Genomic DNA, 10,150 nt, shown 5'->3' on the forward strand with positions numbered 1-10,150 from the left:
ATGGGATACTATTCATCTCCACCGTCGACCTCCTCCAGCCTCCACGGGCTACCGTCGACCTCCTCCAGCCTCCACGGGATCCTGTTCATCCAGCCTCCACCGCGCGCTACTCCACCGGCTACTGTTCAACCACCCCTCCACGGGCACCCCTCCACTGTCTACTGTTCATCCAGCCCTCCACACCACGGGGTCCTGTTCATCCAGAGGCAACGCCGCTGCTCACTGTTCATCCAAACCCCTCCCGCAACACTCACTATTCATCCCAGAGGCAGCATCGATCGGCTTCAGTTAGCGGCAGTAGTGAAGGAATTGCTCGATCGGGTTCAGTTAACAGCCATAGATCGATCGCTCGAGTTCAGTAACGCATAGCCTGCAGTGCAATCGCTCGGATTCAGTTAGAGCCCAACGCCTCGCTCGGGTTCAGTTAGAGCCAATGCCTCACACACACGCGCGTACGTGTACGAGAGAAACGCGCATCACTCGGCCCCCGACCTCCCACCATAACCGGGAACTCCCCAAAATTTTCCTCGCCCTCGCTTCTACCACGGTTTTTTTCGTCATGGACGGCCCAAAGAATGTCATGCAGCTGCGTCTCTGGCCCGCCCAGGACGAAAAGCCCATTTTCTGTCATTATTTTTTGTCATAGAAGTAGGAGCCCACCACATCTATGATGATACCAGGTTTTGTCACAATTATCGTCATAAAAGTGTCATATGTATGACAATTTTTTTTGTTCGGCCCAAAATGTCACGGATGTGTCTTTTTTTTGTAGTGATACTCGGGTTAAACTTGATGAGCCTAGCATATGCAGATATGGCCTCGGAACACTGAGACCGAAAGGTTGAGTGTGAATCATATAGTAGATATGATCAACATAGTGATGTTCACCATTGAAAACTACTCCATCTCACGTGATGATCGAACATGGTTTAGTTGATTTGGATCACGTGATCATTTAGATGATTAGAGGGATGTCTATCTAAGTGGGAGTTCTTAAGTAATATGATTAATTGAACTTTAATTTATCATGAACTTAGCACTTGATAGTATTTTGCATGTCTATGTTGTTGTAGATCAATGGCCCGTGCTACTGTTCCTTTGAATTTTAATGCGTTCCTAGAGAAAGCTAAGTTGAAAGATGATGGTAGCAATTACACAGACTGGGTCCGTAACTTGAGGATTATCCTCATTGTTGCACAGAAGAATTATGTCTTGAAAGCACCGCTAGGTGGAAGACCCGCTGCAGGAGCAACGCCGGACGTTGTGAACGTATGGCAGAGCAAAGCTAATGACTACTCGATAGTTCAGTGTACCATGCTTTACGGCCTAGAACCGGGACTTCAACGATGTTTTGAACGTCATGGAGCATATGAGATGTTCCAGGAGTTGAAGTTAATATTTCAAGCAAATGCCCGGATTGAGAGATATGAAGTCTCCAATAAGTTCTATAGCTGCAAGATGGAGGAGAATAGTTTTGTCAGTGAACATATACTCAAAATGCCTGAGTATAACAACCACTTGATTCAGCTGGGAGTTAATCTTCCTGATGATAGTGTCATTGACAGAATTCTTCAATCACTGCCACCAAGCTACAAGAGCTTTGTCATGAACTATAATATGCAAGGGATGAACAAGACAATTCTCGAGCTCTTTGCGATGCTAAAGGCTGCGGAGGTAGAAATCAAGAAGGAGCATCAAGTGTTGATGGTGACCACCAGTTTCAAGAAAAAGGGTAAAAGGAAGAAGGGGAACTTCAAGAAGAACGGCAAGCAAGTTGCTGCTCAAGTGAAGAAGCCCAAGTCTGGACCTAAGCCTGAGACTGAGTGCTTCTACTGCAAAGGGACTGGTCACTGGAAGCGGAACTGCCCCAAGTATTTAGCGGATAAGAAGGATGGCAAGGTGAACAAAGGTATATGTGATATACATGTTATTGATGTGTACCTTACTAATGCTCGCAGTAGTACCTGGGTATTTGATACTGGTTCTGTTGCTAATATTTGCAACTCGAAACAGGGACTATGGATTAAGCGAAGATTGGCTAAGGACAAGGTGACAATGCACGTGGGAAATGGTTCCAAAGTCGATGTGATCGCCATTGGCACACTACCTCTACATCTACCTTCAGGATTTGTTTTAGACCTGAATAATTGTTATTTGGTGCCACGTTAAGCATGAACATTATATCTGGATCTTGTTTGATGCGAGACGGTTATTCATTTAAATCTGAAAATAATGGTTGTTCTATTTATATGAGTAATATGTCTTATGGTCATGCACCCTTAAAGAGTGGTCTATTTTTGTTGAATCTCGATAGTAGTGACACACATATTCATAATATTGAAGCCAAAATATGCAGAGTTCATAATGATACTTAGTTGTGGCACTACCATTTGGGTCATATTGGTGTAAAGCGCATGAAGAAACTCCATTCTGATGGACTTTTGGAATCACTTGATTATGAATCACTTGGTACTTGCGAACCATGCCTCATGGGCAAGATGACTAAACTCCGTTCTCCGGAACAATGGAGTGAGCAACAGATTTGTTGGAAATCATACATACTGATGTATGTGGTCCGATGAATATTGAGGCTCGCGGCGGGTATCGTTATTTTCTGACCTTCACGGATGATTTGAGCAGATATGGGTATATCTACTTGATGAAACATAAGTCTAAAACATTTGAAAAGTTCAAATAGTTTCAGAGGTGAAGTGGAAAATTATCGTAACAAGAAAATAAAGTTTCTACGATCTGATTGTGGAGGAGAATATTTGAGTAACGAGTTTGGTCTTCATTTGAAACAATGCGGAATAGTTTCACAACTCACACCACCCGGAACACCACAGCGTAATGGCGTGTCCGAACGTCGTAACCGCACTTTATTAGATATGTGGCGATCTATGATGTCTCTTATTGATTTACCGTTATCGTTTTGGGGTTATGCTTTAGAAACGGCTGCATTCACATTAAATAGGGCACCATCTAAATCCGTTGAGACGACACCTTATGAACTGTGGTTTGGCAAGAAACCCAAGTTGTCGTTTCTTAAAGTTTGGGGCTGCAATGCTTATGTGAAGAAACTTCAACGTGATAAGCTCGAACCCAAATCGGAGAAATGTGTCTTCATAGGATACCCAAAGGAGACTGTTGGGTACACCTTCTATCATAGATCCGAAGGCAAGACATTTGTTGCTAAGAATGGATCCTTTCTAGAGAAGGAGTTTCTCTCGAAAGAAGTGAGTGGGAGGAAAGTAGAACTTGATGAGGTAACTGTGTCTGCTCCCTTATTGGAAAGTAGTTCATCACAGAAATCAGTTCCTGTGATTCCTATACTGTGAGAACCTGGAATTAACTTCCAGACCCTCCTGTGTATATTTGTCAACCCCAGGATCATTGTTGACAACACAGCGAAATGATATCATCGCACAATGCGTAAAAGGTATTACAAGTTTAAATATATCTTGCCACAAGGCATACATAGAGAAATGTCTCATGACATTTATTACAATCAGAAAGCAGCTGAAAGTACAATGCGTAGCGACTCCATCTCAGCCACATGCAGTCGATGTAGTCCACGTGACCTCACTCCTACGAATCGCCATAGTTCTCATAGTCATCACCTTTGTCTTCATGGAACTCTGTTGTTCAACAAAAGTATTGCCATGAGTACATTACGTACTCAACATACCTCCCACGGGGAAGGACCTAATAGCTACATGTGGCTTCAAAGGAAGGTTGTATGGCTCATTTGCATAAAAGCTAATTTTGTTTGAAAAAACATAGTACTTGATTAATAGCAGTTTTAGATGAAAACATGTTTTATCTCTAGAATAACTTTCATCAAAGTGAGGATCCTCGATCAACTCACGTCCTTCATAGGTTTCAAGAATAGGGGCAAAGAGGGAATAAGCAAGACAGGTCCCATACGTCAAGAAAGATTCATGTGTTGTCCATGACCGTGGACACGACTATTCGAATAGTTTTACACTCTGCAGAGGTCGTACACTTTACCCACACGACACAATCCCGACTTGTTGCCACCAGTGGCCGCTGGCGTAGTACATCTTTTGGTATACTGGCAGGGAGATTGTGATGAGGTCTTTCATTATACCAAACTTACTGTGCCAAGCCCACTAGGTTTCAACACGGAAGTAACCGCAGTTCACAGTCCGGGCCCCCTTTTGTGCCGAGGATACTCCTCGCAAGGCAGCTATCCCATCTGCGGTACGGCGATGACGACAATAAGAGTGAACTAACTAATTAACCAAGCCAGTGCCCATATAGCATGTGGCTGTACTGTTATCACAATCTTCAAATCCCAGACTTATTAGGCCTCATGCGGCACGAACGACTGATTTCCCCCTTCAACCTGTGAAGGGCAGTCAATCGCTCCTTCAATCCTTGATTCAGCTGTCGCCCGCACCAGTATTCAGATGGTAAGTTTCACCCAGAGTAGAAGAGGATAGAGAAGGTCAACAAAGGCCAACTAGCCTAGCTCAGCGTTAAGTTTCAACTGTCAATGACTCAGAGGTCATTCAACAAGGCACCTATAGGGTGATAAGCATGGCTAAGCATTTCTACTCTACCGGAACCTTATACTTCTACTCAGGTGTCAAGTAAATAGGCGACAAGCGGATCAAGGTAATGTGTCAATGGACACACTAGCTACGAGAATTAAAATAGCATGCATATAGTAACAATAAAACTCAATGCAATTTTGTAAACCATAGGATAAGTATGATCAAGAAGGAGGCATGCCTTCGTTGTTGAGTCCTTCTTCGGCAACCTGCTTATGTCCATGTCCAACCTCGCCACTCCCTACTCTTCGTAATGATAGCAAAAGACAAACAAATAAATACCAAAGCAATAACAAATCCAAATAACATCCAAAACAATTTAAGAGTGGGAGGATAGCAAGATATTGATCAAGATGGAGACTCCGAAATGAGGTAGCACGATTGGATGTAAGAGAGAGGATTCATTGAAGTGACATGGTTGAGGTTGACACAACTAAGAAATACTTGGCGATCAAGACTAACGTTCCAATACGAATATGCAATTAAACACTAGTAGTGCCCACTACACATCTCGGCAAATTATATAGGAAACTACTATCTAACAAACACAATGGCATCAACACACATGAAAAGGAACCATCCTATGCATTTAACCACACAATTTACAACATGACATGATGAAGGTAATAGTTAACCACAAATAGATATTTAGATAGAATCTAAATATTTATAATGGTCAATAGTAGTCAAACATATACATTAACTATATAATAATTCAAAAGGCAATAGTTCCGTAAGACAAAACGAACAAACATTACAAACCATACTAGTTAAGCAATCAAAAATCACTCAACAACATGAATCGAATTGACCTAGGTCTAACCCTATAACATTATTAATATAAAATAGGATCAACTCTATTATAACAAACCAAGTCATTTGTCAAACAATTAACAAGAAACTATACAAGACATGGAACAAAAGAGTGAACTACTATCCAGGCATGATATGATTAAGATTAATAATCAACCACAAGTAAATATTTGATGTATCCAAATATTTATAATGGTTAACAATAGGCAAAGACTAAACACCAATCATAACAACTATTAGCAAGCATTTCTATGACAAAAGACAAACCAATGCTATCACAAAACTAATTGGAAAATTAAATAACCAGACACATCATACAAGGCATGTGAGTACAGAATCATGAAGAGGTCTTATCTAATAACACAAGCATTAAACATATGACTGACCATGAGAAGACACTTAAACTAGGACACTCTTTATAATAAAGGAAACAACTAATATCCAAATGACCTCTAGCAAAAAGATTACCACAACATGATTAACAACAAAGCAACAATGTGCACTAAGCATATGAGAAAGACACAACTCAACTATTGAAAGGTAAACTATCCTAATCATGTGATGAGCTAATGCAACATGTGCCAAACACTCATAACACTAACATCAGACAAGTCAAGCATATATGAGCAACACAAGTACAACTATAACACATGGAATATAATAACACATGAAATATAACTAGCATGACTTGATGTCTAGACTTAGGCATACCACAAATGCAACAGTAAGCTAAACCAGATATGATGCTAAGCATAGATGATCATGACACGAGATACCAAAATATGCTACTAATTAAATGCAACGTGTAACTATGAGATAACCTAGTTGATAACAAGTGACCTAAAGATCAAGCACGACGTTAGCATACAACACTACCATGCTAGTTATGATAAATGAGAACATGGAAGCATACTAAGCATGTACAAAAGTATACAACTAGATCATCTCATCAACCAAATCAACATGTGTTATAGAAGCATGAATAACAAAATGACATGCATTTCCCATCTAGTACGCCATACACTTGCAAGTACATAGATAGCTAGACAACTTAGGCATGATCTAGTACCTGAATTGCTACGCACATGCTATACAACCTAATCATGCAATCACAATAACATGACATAGTATTGATAAAGCACAATTTACTCAACAGAAGAATGTATGAGACCAACAAACTACTATCATGTATATCTAACAATTAAAGGCTAACCAATGCATGAACATAGTATACAAACTAGCAATGATATACCACATGTAGCCATATAACCAAAATATGCATTATACTTTGAGTAAGTAGTAACATGGCATGTCTAGCAACTAAGCATGTGCAACTACCATCCTAGGTAAACAAAACATCTAGGATAATTAACAAGAAGTATAAATTAAATTCTATGATACAAGCAATAACAATACAATTCTGAATCATGACATGAAGCAACCAACCACATAAAATAATGGATAACGCACATCTGCAAAACAAGAGGATCATCTAGGCAATAGTATATTATGCGACAAGAACCACAATGGGTTTGTTCTCAAATAAGAAAGCATATCATTTGACTTCTAGCATAAAAGAACTATGCAACAACACGTATGAAAAAAAATGTGAACATCGATCATAGACATGACAATGATTTCGAACCAATAGAACAAACATGCGACATGGATGGAAATGAATATTTAAACCATATCTAAGATATCACCATGCTAATCAAAATTAAATAATCAATACATCAAGTATTTAATAATTAAAGAAATCAAGCAAAAACAATAATTCTACAAGGTTCTACGCACGAAGAATATCACTAGAAATCTATACACATTTTTAATATAGAACAACAAACAATACCAAATATTTCTAAAATAATAAATAAAAGATTTCATCAATAATGATCTAAATCTAATTAAAATAATAACACCCGCCAAGCACGTACGAACAATGATAATCAAATACACCAATCAACTTCTACATGTGGTAAACATTCACAAACACTTGTACACTCGCATAACACATGGCTACAAAATTATATGATATTTAGTAACTCAAAATCAATCTGTGACGCCCCCGATTCAATCGTACACTAATCATGCACGCAAACGTGTACGATCAAGATCAGGGACTCACGGGAAGATATCACAACACAACTCTACAAATAAAATAAGTCATACAAGCATCATAATACAAGCCAGGGGCCTCGAGGGCTCGAATACAAGTGCTCGATCATAGACGAGTCAGCGGAAGCAACAATATATGAGTACAGACATAAGTTAAACAAGTTGCCATAAGATGGCTAACACAAACTGGGATACGGATCGAAAGAGGCGCAGGCCTCCTGCCTGGGATCCTCCTAAACTACTCCAGGTCGTCATCAGCGGGCAGCACGTAGTAGTAGGCACCTCCAGTGAAGTAGGGGTCGTCGTCGACGGTGGCGTCTGGCTCCTGGACTCCAACATCTGGTTGCGACAACCAGAAAGAAGGGAAAGAGGAAAAAGGGGGGAGAAAGCAACCGTGAGTACTCATCCAAAGTACTCGCAAGCAAGGAACTACACTACATATGCATGGGTATATGTGTAAGGAGGCCATATCAGTGGACTGAACTGCAGAATGCCAGAATAAGAGGGGGATAGCTAATCCTGTCGAAGACTACGCTTCTCGCAGCCACCGTCTTGCATCAAGTAAAAGAGAGTAGATTGAAGTCCTCCAAGTAGCATCTCCAAGTAGCATCTCCAAATAGCATCTCCACGTAGCATCGCATAGCATAATCCTACCCGGCGATCCTCTCCTCGTCGCCCTGCGGAAAAGCGATCACCGGGTTGTCTGTGGAACTTGGAAGGGTGTGTTTTATTAAGTATCCGGTTCTAGTTGTCATAAGGTCAAGGTACAACTCCAAGTCGTCCTGTTACCGAAGATCACGGCTATTCGAATAGATTAACTTCCCTGCAGGGGTGCACCACATAACCCAACACGCTTGATCCCATTTGGCCGGACACACTTTCCTGGGTCATGCCCGGCCTCGGAAGATCAACACGTCGCAGCCCCACCTAGGCAAAACAGAGAGGCCAGCACGCCGGTCTAAACCTAAGCGCGCAGGGGTCTGGGCCCATCGCCCTGAGCACACCTGCACGTTGCGTGGGCGGCCGAAAGCAGACCTAGCCTAGTGGCATTCCAGTCCAATTCGGCGCGCGCCGCTCCGTCGCTGACGTCTGAAGTGCTTCGGCTGATACCACGACGCCGGGATACCCATAACTACTCCCACGTAGATGGTTAGTGCGTATAGGCTCGTAGCCGACTCAGATCAAATACCAAGATCTCGTTAAGCGTGTTAAGTATCCGCGAACGCCGAACAGGGCCAGGCCCACCTGTCTCCTAGGTGGTCTCAACCTGCCCTGTCGCTCCGCCACAAAGTAACAGTCGAGGGCCGTCGGGAACCCAGGCCCACCTCTACCGGGATGGAGCCACCTGTCCTTTCAGCCCCCTCGTCAGAATCACTTGCGGGTACTCAATGAGCTGACCCGACTTTAGTCACCATCTGTATAGTATGTATGAATGTATAGTATATACCCGTGATCACCTCCCAAGTGATCACGGCCCGATAGTATAGCAAGGCAGAATGACAAGAATGTAGGGCCAATGATGATAAACTAGCATCCTATACTAAGCATTTAGGATTGCAGGTAAGGTATCAACAGATGTAGCGACAATGTCAGGCTATGCATCAGAATAGGATTAACGAAAGCAGTAACATGCTACACTACTCTAATGCAAGCAGTATAGAGGAGAATAGGCGATATCTGGTGATCAAGGGGGGGGGGGGCTTGCCTGGTTGCTCTGGCAAGAGAGAGGGGTCGTCAACTCCGTAGTCGAACTGGTCAGCAGCAGCGTCGGTCTCGTAGTCTACCGGAGAGAAGAGGGGGAAGAAATAATGAATACAGAGCAAACAAAGCATCACAAAATATAACAAGGCAATACGCGGTGTTCGGTGTGCCCTAACGCGGTAGTAGGTGATACCGGTGAAGGGGGGGAAAACATCCGGGAAAGTATTCCCGGTGTTTCGTGTTTTCGGGCAGAGGAGCCAGAGGGGGAAAGTTGCGAGTTCGATAGGTTAGGGGTGTGTGGCGGACGAACGGGTTGCGTATCCGGATTCGTCTCGTCGTTCTGAGCAACTTTCATGTTGAAAATATTTTAATCCGAGTTACGGATTAAAAGATATGATTTTTAAAAGATTTTAACAATTTTGGAATTTAATTATTTATTTAATTAATTCGAAAAAATGTATTTATGACGTCAGCATGATGTCATGCTGATGTCAGCAGTCAACAGGGGTTGACTGAGTCAACCCTGACAGGTGGGTCCCGTTCGTCATTGACTGTTTAGTCTAATTAATGTTTAGCTAATCTAATTACTGTTTAATTAAACTAATTAGTTAATTAGGTTAATCTAATTATGATTAATTAACTTAATTAATTCCTTAATTAATTAATTAATTTAATTATTATTTATTTATTTAATATATATTTTTTTAATTCCTTTTTTTTATAAAACCGTTCTGGGCGTGGGGCCCCCTGTCATAGGCCCCAGGGGCCAATCGGGCAAACGGGCGTGCGGGCGCACAAGTGTGGTGCCCGTGCCCAAGTCCAACCACGGGCGCGACCGCGGAGTGGCCGGCCGGCCGGTGCTGCGCCCTGCAGCGGCGAGCTGAGGCGGTGGCCGGACATGGGAGGACGGCGCATGTGCGCGCCGAACGGCGGGGAGAGCG

Source organism: Triticum dicoccoides, chromosome 4B (assembly GCF_002162155.2).
Source record: "Triticum dicoccoides isolate Atlit2015 ecotype Zavitan chromosome 4B, WEW_v2.0, whole genome shotgun sequence".
NCBI lineage: Eukaryota > Viridiplantae > Streptophyta > Magnoliopsida > Poales > Poaceae > Triticum > Triticum dicoccoides.